The sequence below is a fragment of the Salvelinus alpinus genome, chromosome 6 (genome assembly GCF_045679555.1).
Source record: "Salvelinus alpinus chromosome 6, SLU_Salpinus.1, whole genome shotgun sequence".
Taxonomy (NCBI): domain Eukaryota; kingdom Metazoa; phylum Chordata; class Actinopteri; order Salmoniformes; family Salmonidae; genus Salvelinus; species Salvelinus alpinus.
Window position 1 is genome coordinate 63,296,148 of NC_092091.1, and position 13,452 is coordinate 63,309,599.

Consider the following 13,452-nt stretch of genomic DNA (forward strand, 5'->3'; position numbering starts at 1 on the left):
GCATAAATATCATACACCCCCCCCGCAAAAAGAAATGGCTAACCTCCTCTCTTATTGGTAATGGTGAGAGGTTAGCATGTCTTAGGGGTATGATTTTTGTGCCTTTGACTTTCTCACTCATCAATTTTCACGATTCGTTCATGATTATCCGCAATCATGGTAGCATCCACATTAATGTAGCAGTGTTCAGAAACAAGTTATATTCTTATTTACAATAAAAGTGACTCCAAAATGATACAACACATTATTTACCATTCATTTATATTGGGCACAACATAATCGCCTTATATGAAACATTTGATCTCAAATCCAAAATGCTGGAGCCAAATTCAAAGTTTTAGCTTCAATGTCCAAATAAATATGTAGGGCAGTGTATGTCACTGTATTTAGTCTACAGTCCTTGGTCGATCTTCAATGCATTCCTAGTCCAAGGCTTGTGCTCTGTTTCTTAAGTGTTGCGCTTTTGGTGGTAGGTGCACTTGATTCAGAAGCCCTGCGCTCCGGGTAGGCAAAGTGATAGGCCTGCAGCTCGTCGTGTCTATTTTAATATAGAGGAATATTTAACTTTCTCTGGTCATAGGAACATGAATTTGTGCATGAGGCAGATGCGGTGCGACTCGAGTTTTGCCATTAGGTAGAAGACGGGGTCCCCTCTGGTCAGTCTCACCAGAGAAAAGGAGAGAGCAGGGGCCGTGAGAGGCGGACACCCTCTGCTGCTCTCTTCCTCCGCTCAGACTAATGCTGTGTTCAAAACAACTGGGAACTCGGAAATCTCAGACTTCAGTTCGTTCAAGACAACTGGGAACTTAGACTGGGATAAATAGTTTTGAACGGTCATTCCACCTGGCGAGAAGGTGGAAAGCTTTAAGTTCCTTGGCGTACACATCACTGACAATCTGAAATGGTCCACCCACACAGACCCTCAGAAACTTTTACAGATGCACAATTGAGAGCATCCTGTCGGCCTGTATCACCGCCTGGTACGGCAACTGCACCACCCGCAACCGCAGGGCTCTCCAGAGGGTGGTATGGTCTGCCCATGTAACAGTATAACTTTAGTCCGTCCCCTCGCCCCGACCCGGGCGCGAACCAGGGACCCTCTGCACACATCAACAACAGTCACCCACGAAGCATCGTTACCCATCGCTCCACAAAAGCCGCGGCCCTTGCAGAGCAAGGGGAACCACTACTTCAAGGTCTCAGAGCAAGTGACTTCACCGATTGAAAGGCTATTAGCGCGCACCACCGCTAACTAGCTAGCCATTTCACATCCGTTACACCCAACGCATCACCGGGGGCACACTGCCTGCCCTCCAGGACACCTACAGCACCCGATGTCACAGGAAGGCCAAAAGGATCATCAAGGACAACAACCACCCGAGCCACTGCCTGTTCACCCACTATCATCCAGAAGGCGAGGTCAGTACAGGTGCATCAAAGCTGGGACCGAGAGACTGAAAAACAGCTTCTATCTCAAGGCCATCAGACTGTTAAATAGCCATCATCAGCCGGCTACTACCCGGTTACTCAACTCTGCAGCTTAGAGGCTGCTGCCCTATATACATAGACATGGCTGCCCTATATACATAGACTGGCCACTAATAATGGAACACTAGTCACTTTAATAATGTTTACATACTGCTTTACTCAACTCATATGTATATACTGTATTCTATTCTACTGTATTTAGTCAATGCCACTCCGACATTGCTCGTCCTAATATTTATATATTTCTTAATTACATTCTTTTACTTTTAGATTTGTGTATTGTTATGACTTTTTTGATACTACTGCACTGTTGGAGCTAGGAACAGAAGCATTTCGCTACACCCGTAATAACATCTGCTAAATATGTGTACGTGACCAATAATATTTGATTTGATTTGAGTTGAACTCAGAATTCCAAGTCAGAAACTCAGGAATCTTTCTAGAACTCCGACCTGAAGATCACGGACATCAAGTTCTCAGTTGTCTTGAAAGCACCATTGCCATTAGATGCAGGTCCCATCAGTAAAATAAAAAGCTAATTATTTACAAATTATTTCAATTTATGCTCAGCAAGTGCTACACAAACTGATCTATTTTTGAGCTTGAGTTTTGAAATATGATATGGTCTGAGAAGAACAATATTGGCAGGCCAGGCATATCGCCAATATGCTGTGATAATGTATTACAATGGCTTGCGAAAGTATTCACCCCCTTGGCATTTTTCCTATTTTGTTGCCTTACAACCTGGAATTAAAATATATTTTTGGGGGGGTTGTATCATTTGATTTACACAACATGCCTACCACTTTGAAGATGCAAAATATGTTTTATTGTGAAACAAATAAGAAATAAGACAAAAAAAACAGAAAACTTGAGCGTGCATAACTATTCACCCCCCCAAAGTCAATAGTTTGTAGAGCCACCTTTTGTAGCAATTACAGCTGCAAGTCTCTTGGGGTATGTCTCTATAAGCTTGGCACGTCTAGCCACTGGGATTTTTTCCCATTTTTCAAGGCAAAACTGCTCCAGCTCCTTCAAGTTGGATGGGTTCCACTGGTGTACAGCAATCTTTAAGTCATACCACAGATTCTCAATTGGATTGATGTCTGGGCTTTGACTAGGCCATTCCAAGACATTTAAATGTTTCCCCTTTAAACCACTTGAGTGTTGCTTTCGCAGTATGCTTAGGGTCATTGTCCTGCTGGAAGGTGAACCTCCATCCCAGTTTCAAATCTCTAGACTAAAACAGGTTTCCCTCAAGTATTTCCCTGTATTTAGTGCCATCCATCATTCCTTCAATTCTGACCAGTTTCCCAGTCCCTACCGATGAACAACATCCCCACAGCATGATGCTGCCACCACCATGCTTCACTGTGGGGATGGTGTTCTCGGGGTGATGAGAGGTGTTGGGTTTGCGTCAGACATAGCGTTTTCCTTGATGGCCAAAAAAGCTAATTTTGTCTCATCTGACCAGAGTACCTTCTTCCGTATGTTTGGGAAGTCTCCCACATGTTTTTTGGCGAACACAAACATGTTTTCTTATTTTTTCTTTCAGCAATGGCTTTTTCTGGCCACTCTTCCGTAAAGCCCAGCTCTGTGGAGTGTATGGCTTAAAGTGGTCCTATGGACAGATACTCCAATCTCCGCTGTGGAGCTTTGCAACTCCTTCAGGGTTATCATTGGTCTCTTTGTTGCCTCTCTGATTAATGCCCTCCTTGCCTGGTCCGTGAGTTTTGGTGGGCGGCCCTCTCTTGGCAGGTTTGTTGTGGTGCCATATTCTTTAATTTTTTAAATAATGGATTTAATGGTGCTCTGTGGGATGTTCAAAATTTCGGATATTTTTTTATAACCCAACCCTGAACTGTCCTTCTCCACAACTTTGTCCCTGACCTGTTTGGCGAGCTCCTTGGTCTTCATGGTGCCGCTTGCTTCGTGGTGTTGCAGACTCTAGGGCCTTTCAGAACAGGCGTATATTTACTGAGATCATGTGACAGATCATGTGACACTTAGATTGCACACAGGTGGACTTTATTTAACTAATTATTTGACTTCTGAAGGTAATTGGTTGCACCATATCTTATTTAGGGGCTTCATAGCAAAGGGGGTGAATACATATGCACGGACCACTTTTCCGTAGTTTATTTTGTAGAATTCTTTTAAACAAGTTATTTTTTTCATTTTACTTCACCAATTTGGACTATTTTGTGTATGTCCATTACATGAAATCCAAATAAAAATCCATTTAAATTACAAAGTAGAAAAAACGTCAAGGGGGATGAATATTTTTGCAAGGCACTGTAGGCCTACTGTAGGCCCCCCACTGTAGGCCCCCCATCCAACTCAACGGGGCCACAGTGGATAGGGTTACTCGGATTGCACATCACTGACAAGCTGAAATGGTCCCTTCACACAAACAGTGTGAGCTAATGACTCACATGCACACACATGTAACATGTTTTATGACGCTCACAAGCTACACAAGAGTTGTTTAAAAGTAAGGTGTTCTTCTACATAGAAGATCATGGGAAATTATACTGTAATAAGCTCACATAGATGCTGCCACAAACTCCAGACAGTTGTCACTGACTAATTGGATATTCATTTCCCACTGAGCAAACAATTTCTGTACTTACAGCATTCGGTAACACTTGACACCCAGTGTCATAACACGTTATGAGATGGTCATAACTATGTCTTAATATGCAGTGGCAACCTGTCATTCAGGTCATATATATATATAAAAAACGCCTGTTTTGCTTGTTATTTTGGCATTAATACATGTCACACATCAGTTTGCAAACAATGTAAAAAAATAAATAATAATGATTGAGTTAATAAAGCCGCATACAAACATGGTCTCTTTTTTTGCTTTCTTGAGTAAGGCAGCTCCAAAATGCAGTACTTTCTGTGGTGGTGGGGCAGCCAGCAGAACATATGGAGTGTAGTTGTTGGTAATGTTCTCTAGTTGTGCAGTGATTGGCTCAGTGTTCTGTCACTCATGGGGACGCAAAATCTACGGGGAGAGCTCGAAAATTCAAGCCCCTTGGGTAATGCCATAGAGTTACATTAGAAGTTCCCATCCAAGAAGGCTCAAGGTCATTGGCCACAGATAAAATAACGTCAAATTACATTATATCTACCATAGCTATGATTGGACTGATCATGTGAACATCATACTTTCAAGCTAGACAAGCAGTCATCATGAATCACGTCGACAATCTACTGGCAAATCCTTTTCAATCCTTGTCATATAAAGAGAACTTATAGATAAAACGTATCGGTGAACCGTGACCGGGAGTCCCATAGAGCGGCGCACAATTGGGCCAGCGTCATCCGGGTTAGGGGAGGGTTTGGCCGGGGGGGCTTTACTTGGCTCCTTGCGCTCTAGCGACTCCTTGTGGCGGGCTGGGTGCCTGCAGGCTGACTTTGGTCGTCAGTTGAACAGTGTTTCCTCCGACAAATTGTTGCAGCTGGCTTCCGGGTTAAGTGAGTGGGTGTTAAAAACTTCTTCTTAATAGGGGGCGCCATTTCCACTTTGGGAAAAAATAGTGCCCACATTAAACGGCCTCGTACTCTGTTCTAGATCATATGATATGCATATTATTATTACTATTGGATAGAAAACACTCTGAAGTTTCTAAAACTGTTTGAATTATATCTGTGAGTAAAACAGAACTCATTTGGCAGGCAAAGTTCCAAACAGGAAGTGAAAATTCTGAAATGGGTCTCTGTGACAGGCCTCGCCTATTCAATTGCCTTGTATTTATGGATATGTATGCACTTCATACGCCTTCCACTAGATGTCAATAGGCAGTAGAATGTTGAATGAGGTGTCTGGCCTGATGTGGGACCAAATGAGAGCTTTTGGAGTGACAGGTCAGCCATATTGGCAGTATTTTGCTGTGCACCTGGGAGCACCATATCATTTTCTGCAATGCGTTAGGTAGACACGAAGAAATGCTCCGTCTGGGACATGGATACATATGAGAAAAACATCATAAAGATAGATTTTCAACTGAGTTTGACCAGTTTATTCTACTTTTATTATGACTTTTGGAATTTTTCGTTCCATGCGCCAAACGTTCATGGACACGTGAGCACCATTATGCTAGCCAAAGTTGCTAATTCGACAGAAGAAATGGACATTCTAAAACAAAACAACGATTTATTGTGGAACTAGGACTCCTGGCACTGCATTCTGATGAAAGTTCATCAAAGGTAAGAGAATATTTATGATGTTATTTCGTATTTTTGTTGAATATGTGGACTCCAACATGGCGGAGAATGGCTGAGCGCTGTCTCAGATTATTGTATGCTGTGCTTTTTACTAAAGTTATTTTTTTTAATCTAACACAGCGGGTGCATTAAGAACCAGTGTATCTTTAATTATTTGTCCAACATGTATTTTTCAGTAAAGTTTATGATGAGTTTTTCTGTTAGATTACGTGACTCCAAAATTTCTCCGGACATTTTGGTGCTATTTGTGACGATGGCTGTGTTGTAAAACCCAGATTTGTAGCTATAAATATGCACATTTTCGAACAAAACATAAATGTATTGTATAACATGATGTCATAAGACTGTCATCTGATGAAGTTGTTCAAAGGTTAGTGATTAATTTTATCTCTATTTGTGGGTTTTGTGAAAGCTATCTTTACGGTGAAAAAATGGCGTTGTGTTTTGGGCTATTGTGGTGAGCTAACATAAATATATGTTGTGTTTTCGCTGTAAAACACTTAAAAAATCGGAAATATTGTCTGGATTCACAAGATGTTTATCTTTCATTTGCTGTATTGGACTTGTGATTTCATGAAATTATATTATATGATATCCCTGTGGCGCTAGGCTAGGCTATGCTAGTCAGCTTTTCTGATGAGGATGATTCCGGATCCGGGAGGGGGGGTCCGTAGAGTTAAGAAGCGCGGTTTGGCGGGACACATGACTTCACCTTCGCCTCTCCCGAGCGCGTTGGCGAGTTGCAGCGATGAGACAAGATCGCAATTACGAAATTGGGGAGAAAAGGGGGTAAAAATGACACACATTTATTTTAATAAACGTATTGGTGCTCGTCGGCCAAGGACATAAACATTGCAAAACAAGTTGGAAATCGCAAATTCAATAATGAGTGGTTTGGAAGGAATCAGTGGCTAACTGCAAGCATTGCAAAGCCATCACTAGCCTGCTATTCAGTGGAGTGGGTGTGTGGTCCAAGTCTGGGTTTAACGGTCACTTTTCCAAGCTTAAAAGGATAAACATTCAACACCATGGGCCAGAAAAGGTTGAATAAATTAGCCATGCTGTCAATCCAGCATGACTTTTGCCATGTTCAAAACAACTGGGAATTCTCAGACTTCAGTGCGTTCAAGACAACTGGGAACTCTGAAATAAACGAGCTCTGACTGGGAATATACGTTTTGAACGGTCATCCATCTTGGAATTCCAAGTTGTGTTGAAAGCACCATAAATCCAGAGAATGCCAGAGGCTGAGAGGCAGATTGGTGGAACTATTAGGCAGAAGGATGGAGATAATAGGGCTACTCCTGGAATAAGTGGACCTACTGCAAGAAATGTTGCTTATGGTAGTCCTGACACGGTTACGAGACCTGTTCAGAAATCTTTCTCTCACAAATGTGTTATGTCAAAGAACACCTTGATAGTTAATCAGATTGACTTTATAGCCGTCATTGGAAAGATTATCAACCTGACTGTGTTTGTGGAAGGAAGAACTGCCAAGTTGAAGATCATTTTGGAAGCAGCAACGGTTTTAGGAGTAACAGTAAAATAGCGCCAGAGAGGAAGGCAGACGTTTTACGTGACCCCAACCGATTGTTTTTTTGTTTGTTTATTTGCGTTGTTTGTAACTTATTTTGTACATAATGTTGCCGCTACAGTCTCTTATACCCGAAAATAATTTCTAGACATCAGGACTGCGATTACTCACCACTGACTAGCAGGATCCTTTTTTTTCCTTTCGCGAGCCCGACGCGAAGGATATACAGCTTTCTCGGGAACAGGCCCAGATCCCAGTGATTTGCATGAAGAGGAGGCGGGTAAAAAGGGGCTGAAGGGCGGGCTGCCTTCTGAGAATTCGTAGGCGATCGAATAAACCCACACTTCCTTCCATTCTGCTAGCAAACGTGCAATCTTTGGAGAATAAAATCGATGACCTACGCGGATTAAACTACCAACGGGACATTAAAAACTGTAATATCTTATGCTTCACGGAGTCGTGGCTGAACGACGACACTATCAATATACTGCTAGCTGGTTATACGCTGTACCGGCAGGATAGAACAGCAGCGTCTGGTAAGACAATGGGCGGCGGACTATGTATTTTTGTAAATAACAGCTGGTGCACGATATCTAAGGAAGTCTCGAGCTATTGCTCGCCTGAGGTAGAGTATCTCATGATCAGCTGTAGACCACACTACCTACCTAGAGAGTTTTCATCTGTATTTTTCGTAGCTGTTTTACATACCATCACAGTCAGAGGCTGGCACTAAGACTGCATTGGATGAGCTGTATTCCGCCATAAGCAAACAAGAAAACACTCACCCAGAGGCGGCGCTCCTAGTAGCTGGGGACTTTAATGCAGGGAAACTTAAATCCGTTTTACCAAATTTCTATCAGCATGTTAAATGTGCAACCAGAGGAAATAAGAATCTGGATCACCTCTACTCCACACACAGAGAAGCATACAAAGCTCTCCCTCGCCCTCATTTGGAAAATCGGACCATAATTCTATCCTCCTTATTTCTGCTTACAAGCAACAATTAAAGCAGGAAGCAGCAGTGACTAGATCAATAAAAAAGTGGTCAGATGAAGCAGATGCTAAGCTACAGGACTGTTTTGCTAGCACAGACTGGAATATGTTCCGGGATTCCTCCGATGGCATTGAGGAGTACACCACATCAGTCATTAGCTTCATCAATAAGTGCATTGATGATGTCGTCCGCACAGTGACTGTACATACATACCCCAACCAGAAGCCATGGATTACAGGCAGCATCCGCACTGAGCTAAAGGCTAGAGCTGCCGCTTTCAAGGAGCGGGACTCTAACCCGGAAGCTTGTAAGAAATCCCGCTATGTCCTCTGACGAACCATCAAACAGGCAAAGCATCAATACAGGACTAAGATCGAATCGTACTACACCGGCTATGACGTTCGCCGATTGTGGCAGGGCTTGCAAACCATTACAGACTACTTAAGGTAAGCACAGCCGCGAGCTGCACAGTGACACGCGCCTACCAGATGAGCTAAACTACTTCTATGCTCGCGTCGAGGCAAATAACACTGAAACATGCATGGGAGCACCAGCTGTTCCCTAGAGACTGTGTGATCACGCTCTACGCAGCCGATGTGAGTAAGACCTTTAAACAGGTCAATATTCACAAGACCGCAGGGCCAGATGGATTACCAGGGACACTGACATTTTCAACCTCTCCCTGTCCGAGTCTGTAATACCAACATGTTTTAAGCAGACCAGTGACTGTGCCCAAGAACACTAAGGTAACCTGCCTAAATGACTACCGACCCGTAGCACTCACATCCGTAGCCATGAAGTGCTTTGAAAGGCTGGTCATGGCTCATATCAACACCATTATCCCAGAAACCCAAGACCCACTCCAATTTGCATACCGCCCCAACAGATCCACAGATGATGCAATCTCTATTGGACTCCACACTGCCCTTTCCCACCTGGACAAAAGGAACACCTATGTGAGAATGCTATTCATTGACTACAGCTCAGCGTTCAACACCATAGTGCCCTCGAGGCTCATCAATAAGCTAAGGACCCTGGTACTAAACACCTCCCTCTGCAACTGGATCCTGGACTTCCTGACGGGCCTTGCCCAGGTGGTAAGGGTAGGTAACAACACATCCGCTACGCTGATCCTCAACACAGGGGCCCCTCAGGGGTCTGTGCTCAGTCCCCTCCTGTACTCCCTGTTCACTCATGACTGCACAGCCAGGCACGACTCCAACACCATCATTACATTTGCTGATGACACAACAATGGTAGGCCTAATCACAGACAATGACGAGACAGCCTATAGGGAGGAGGTCAGAGACCTGGCTGTGTGGTGCCAGGACGACAACCTCTCCCTCAACGTGATCAAGACAAAAGGAGATGATTGTGGAGTACAGGAAAAAGAGGACCGAGCACGCCCCCATTCTCATCGACGGGGCTGCAGTGGAGCAGGTTGAGAGCTACAAGTTCCTTGGTGTCCACATCACCAACAAACTAACATGGTCCAAGCACACCAAGGCAGTCATCAAGAGGCCATGACAAAACCTATTCCCCCCTTGAGACTGAAAAGATTTGGCATGGGTCCTCAGATCCTCAAAAGGTTCTACAGCTGCACCATCAAAAGCATCCTGACTGGTTGCATCACTGCCCGGTATGGCAACTGCTCTGCCTCCGACCACAAGGCACTACAGAGGGTAATGCGAACGGCCCAGTACATCACTGAGGCCAAGTTTCCTGCCATCCAGGACCTCCATACCAGGCTGTGTCAGAGGAAGGCCCTAAAAATTGTCAAAGTCTCCAGCCACCCTAGTCATAGACTGTTCTCTCTGCTACCGCACGGCAAGCGGTAGCAGAGCCAAGTCTAGGTCCAAGAGGCTTCTAAACAGCTTCTACCCCCAAGCCATAAGACTCCTGAACATCTAATCAAATGGCTACCCAGACTATTTGCAAAGCCCGCCCCCCCCCCTCCCTCTCCCCCTCTTTTACACCACTGCTACTCTCTGTTGTTATCATCTATGCATAGTCACTTTAATAACACTACCTACATGTACATATTACCTCAACTAACCGGTGCCCCCGCACATTGACTCTGTACCGGTACCCCCTGTATATAGTGTCGCTATTGTTATTTTACTGCTGCTCTTAATTACTTGTTATCTGTATTTTTTTAACTGCATTGTTGGTTAGGGGCTCGTAATTAAGCATTTCACTGTAGGTCTACACCTGTTGTATTCGGCACATGTGACCAATACAATTTGATTTGATTTGATTTAATGTCGCCATGATTGTTGATATGTTGACTCCTAATACTAATGATGGAATGTCTCAGTATGATGATAATTAGAGTTATGGTTTTTGTCATCCTTCAGTGGAATGCTAGAAGCCTTATTTCTAACGGTCTGAATTTGAAGAAATATGTAATTGATTTAAAGATCAAACCTGATGTGATATGTGTTCAAGAAATGTGGCTTAGACAACATCTTGTTTTTATTATTCCTGATATACCTGTCCCATCTGAATATGAATGTGTGATGGTGGAAATCTACAGTGCAGGTAGTACTGTTAAGTAAAGCTGTCAACCATCTGTAGCGATGTTTGATGAAATATCGGGAGAATTGAGCTCTAGAGAGATATGGTACGGTGACTTTAATACACCGTTTATGGGGAAGCACACATACAGATGCTAATGGTACTATTGTGGAAGACATGCTGGAAACAAGAGGATTAGCATGTCTTAACGATGGATGTGGTGCAAGAGTTGATGTTGTTACAGGGGTTACATCCTGCCTGGACCTCACACTGGCTTCTAACTCGATTGCGTCTATGTGTGAATGTAATGTATGATTCTACTGTTGGAAGTGATTTGGTGTACCATGATTTGTTCCTGATTTGGTGTACCATGAACTGTGATGTTACTATTCCAGATAGGGCACCATTCAGATGATGGTGATTTCATAAAGCAGACTGGGAAAAGTTTGGTGATCATCGCTTAAAGTCTGTTGGAGAGTTGTCTTTAGAGAGGCCGGTTGATGTATGTGCTGCCTCTGTGACCTCTCTGATTTTGAGTGCTACAAATGTATACAGTGCCTTTGGAAAGTATTCAGACCCCTTGACTTTTCCACATTTTCTTGCATTTCAGCCTTATTCTAAAATGTATTAAATCGTTTTTTCCCCCTCATCAATCTACACACAATACCCCATAATGACAAAGCAAAAACAGGTTTTTAGAAATGTTTCATTTACATAAGCGTTCAGACCCTTTACTCAGTACTTTGTTGAAGCACCTTTGGCAGCAATTACAGCATTGAGTCTTCTTGGGTATGACGCTACAAGCTTGGCACACCTGTATTTGGGGAGTTTCTCCCATTCTTCTCTGCAGATCCTCTCAATCTCTGTCAGGTTGGATAGGGAGCTTTGCTGCAAAGCTATTTTCATGTCTCTCCAGAGACGTTCGATGGTGTTCAAGTCCGGGCCACTCAAGGTCATTCAGATACTTGTCCCAAAGCCACTCCTGAGTTGTCTTGGCTGTGTGCTTAGGGTCGTTATCCTGTTGGAAGGTGAACCTGCGCCCCAGTCTGAGGTCCTTAGCGCTCTGGAGCAGGTTTTCATCAACGATCTCTCTGTACTTTGCTCCATTCATCTTTGCATCGATCCTGACTAGTCTCCCAATCCCTGCTGCTGAAAAATATCCCCACAGTATGATGCCGCCACCACCATGCTTCACCGTAGGGATGGTACCAGGTTTCCTCCAGACATTGGTCTGATGGTGCCAGGTTTCCTTGGCATTCAGGCCAAAGAGTTCAATCTGATTTCATCAGACCAGAGAATCTTGTTTCTCATGGTCTGAGAATCTTTAGGTGCCTTTTGGCAAACTCCAAGCAGGCTGTCATGTGCCTTTTACTGAGGAGTGGCTTCCGTCTGGCCACTCTACCACAAAGGCCTGGTCGTGGAGTGTTTCAGTGATGTTTGTCCTTCTGGAAGGTTCTCCCATCTCCGCAGAGGAACTCTAAAGCTCTGTCAGAGTGACCATCGGGTTCTTGGTCACCTGCCTTACCAAGGCCCTTCTCCCCCGATTGCTCAGTTTGACTGGGCGGCCAGCTTTAGGAAGAGTCTTGGTGGTTCCCAACTTCTTCCATTTAAGAATGATGGAGACCACTGTGTTCTTGGGGACCTTCAATGCTGCAGAAATTTTTTGGTACCCTTCCCCAGATCTGTACCTCAAAATAATCCTGTCTTGGAGCTCTACGGACAATTCCTTTGACTGCATTGCTTGTTTTTTTCTCTGACATGCACTGTCAACTGTGGGACCTTATATAGACAGGTGTGTGCCTTTCCAAATCATGTCCAATCAATTGAATTTACCACAGGTAGACTCCAATCAAGTTGTAGAAACATCTTAAGAGTGATCAATGGAAGCACGATGCACCTAAGCTACATTTTTTACGTCTCATAGCAAAGGGTCTGAATACTTATGTAAATAAGGTATTTCTGTTTTTATTTGTAATAATTTGCAAAAATGTCAAAAAACGTGTTTTCGCTTTGTCATTAAGGGGTATTGTCTGTAGATTGAGGGTTTGTTTTATTTAATCCATTTTAGAATAAGGATGTAATGTAACAAAATGTGGAAAAAGTCAAGGGGTCTGAATACTTTCCGAAGGCACTGTATGTGCCAGTGAGTGAAGTGGGTGAGAAAAGGAAGGTGATTCCTTGGTGGACTGAAGAGTGCACTGTGAGTATTCAAGAAAGAAATAGGGCTTACAGAGTGTTCTGTAGGAATATGACTCCTGGTCCATTTTCTAATAATTGCGCCAACAGTTGTTGCCTTCTCACCAAGCTGCTTGCCTATTGTCCTGTAGCCCATCCCAGCCTTGTGAAGGTCTACAATTTTATCCCTGATGTCCTTACACAGCTCTCTGGTCTTGGCCATTGTGGAGAGGTTGGAGTCTGTTTGATTGAGTGTGTGGACAGGTTTCTTTTATACAGGTAACTAGTTCAAACAGGTGCAGTTAATACAGGTAATGAGTGGAGAACAGGAGGGCTTCTTAAAGAAAAACGGACAACAGTAGTGTCGAAGAATGGAATGAAAAATTAAAAAAGTGTCAATAATTGAAGGGGACGATCATATATCCAACAAGGATTTGTTTCTTGTTGGGATGAGATTTTTTTGATGACGATGTTTAACTGGGATATCCGTTCGGGGTCTCGAAGAGGG

At 43.5% G+C, this 13,452-nt stretch overlaps 1 protein-coding gene across 3 annotated transcripts in view; it reads left to right on the top strand.

Moving 5' to 3' along the window:
- LOC139577706 (uncharacterized) overlaps positions 1-13,452 on the top strand; it is a 140,613-nt gene that overhangs the window by 24,824 nt on the left and 102,337 nt on the right. The gene's annotated exons all lie outside the window — the stretch shown is intronic.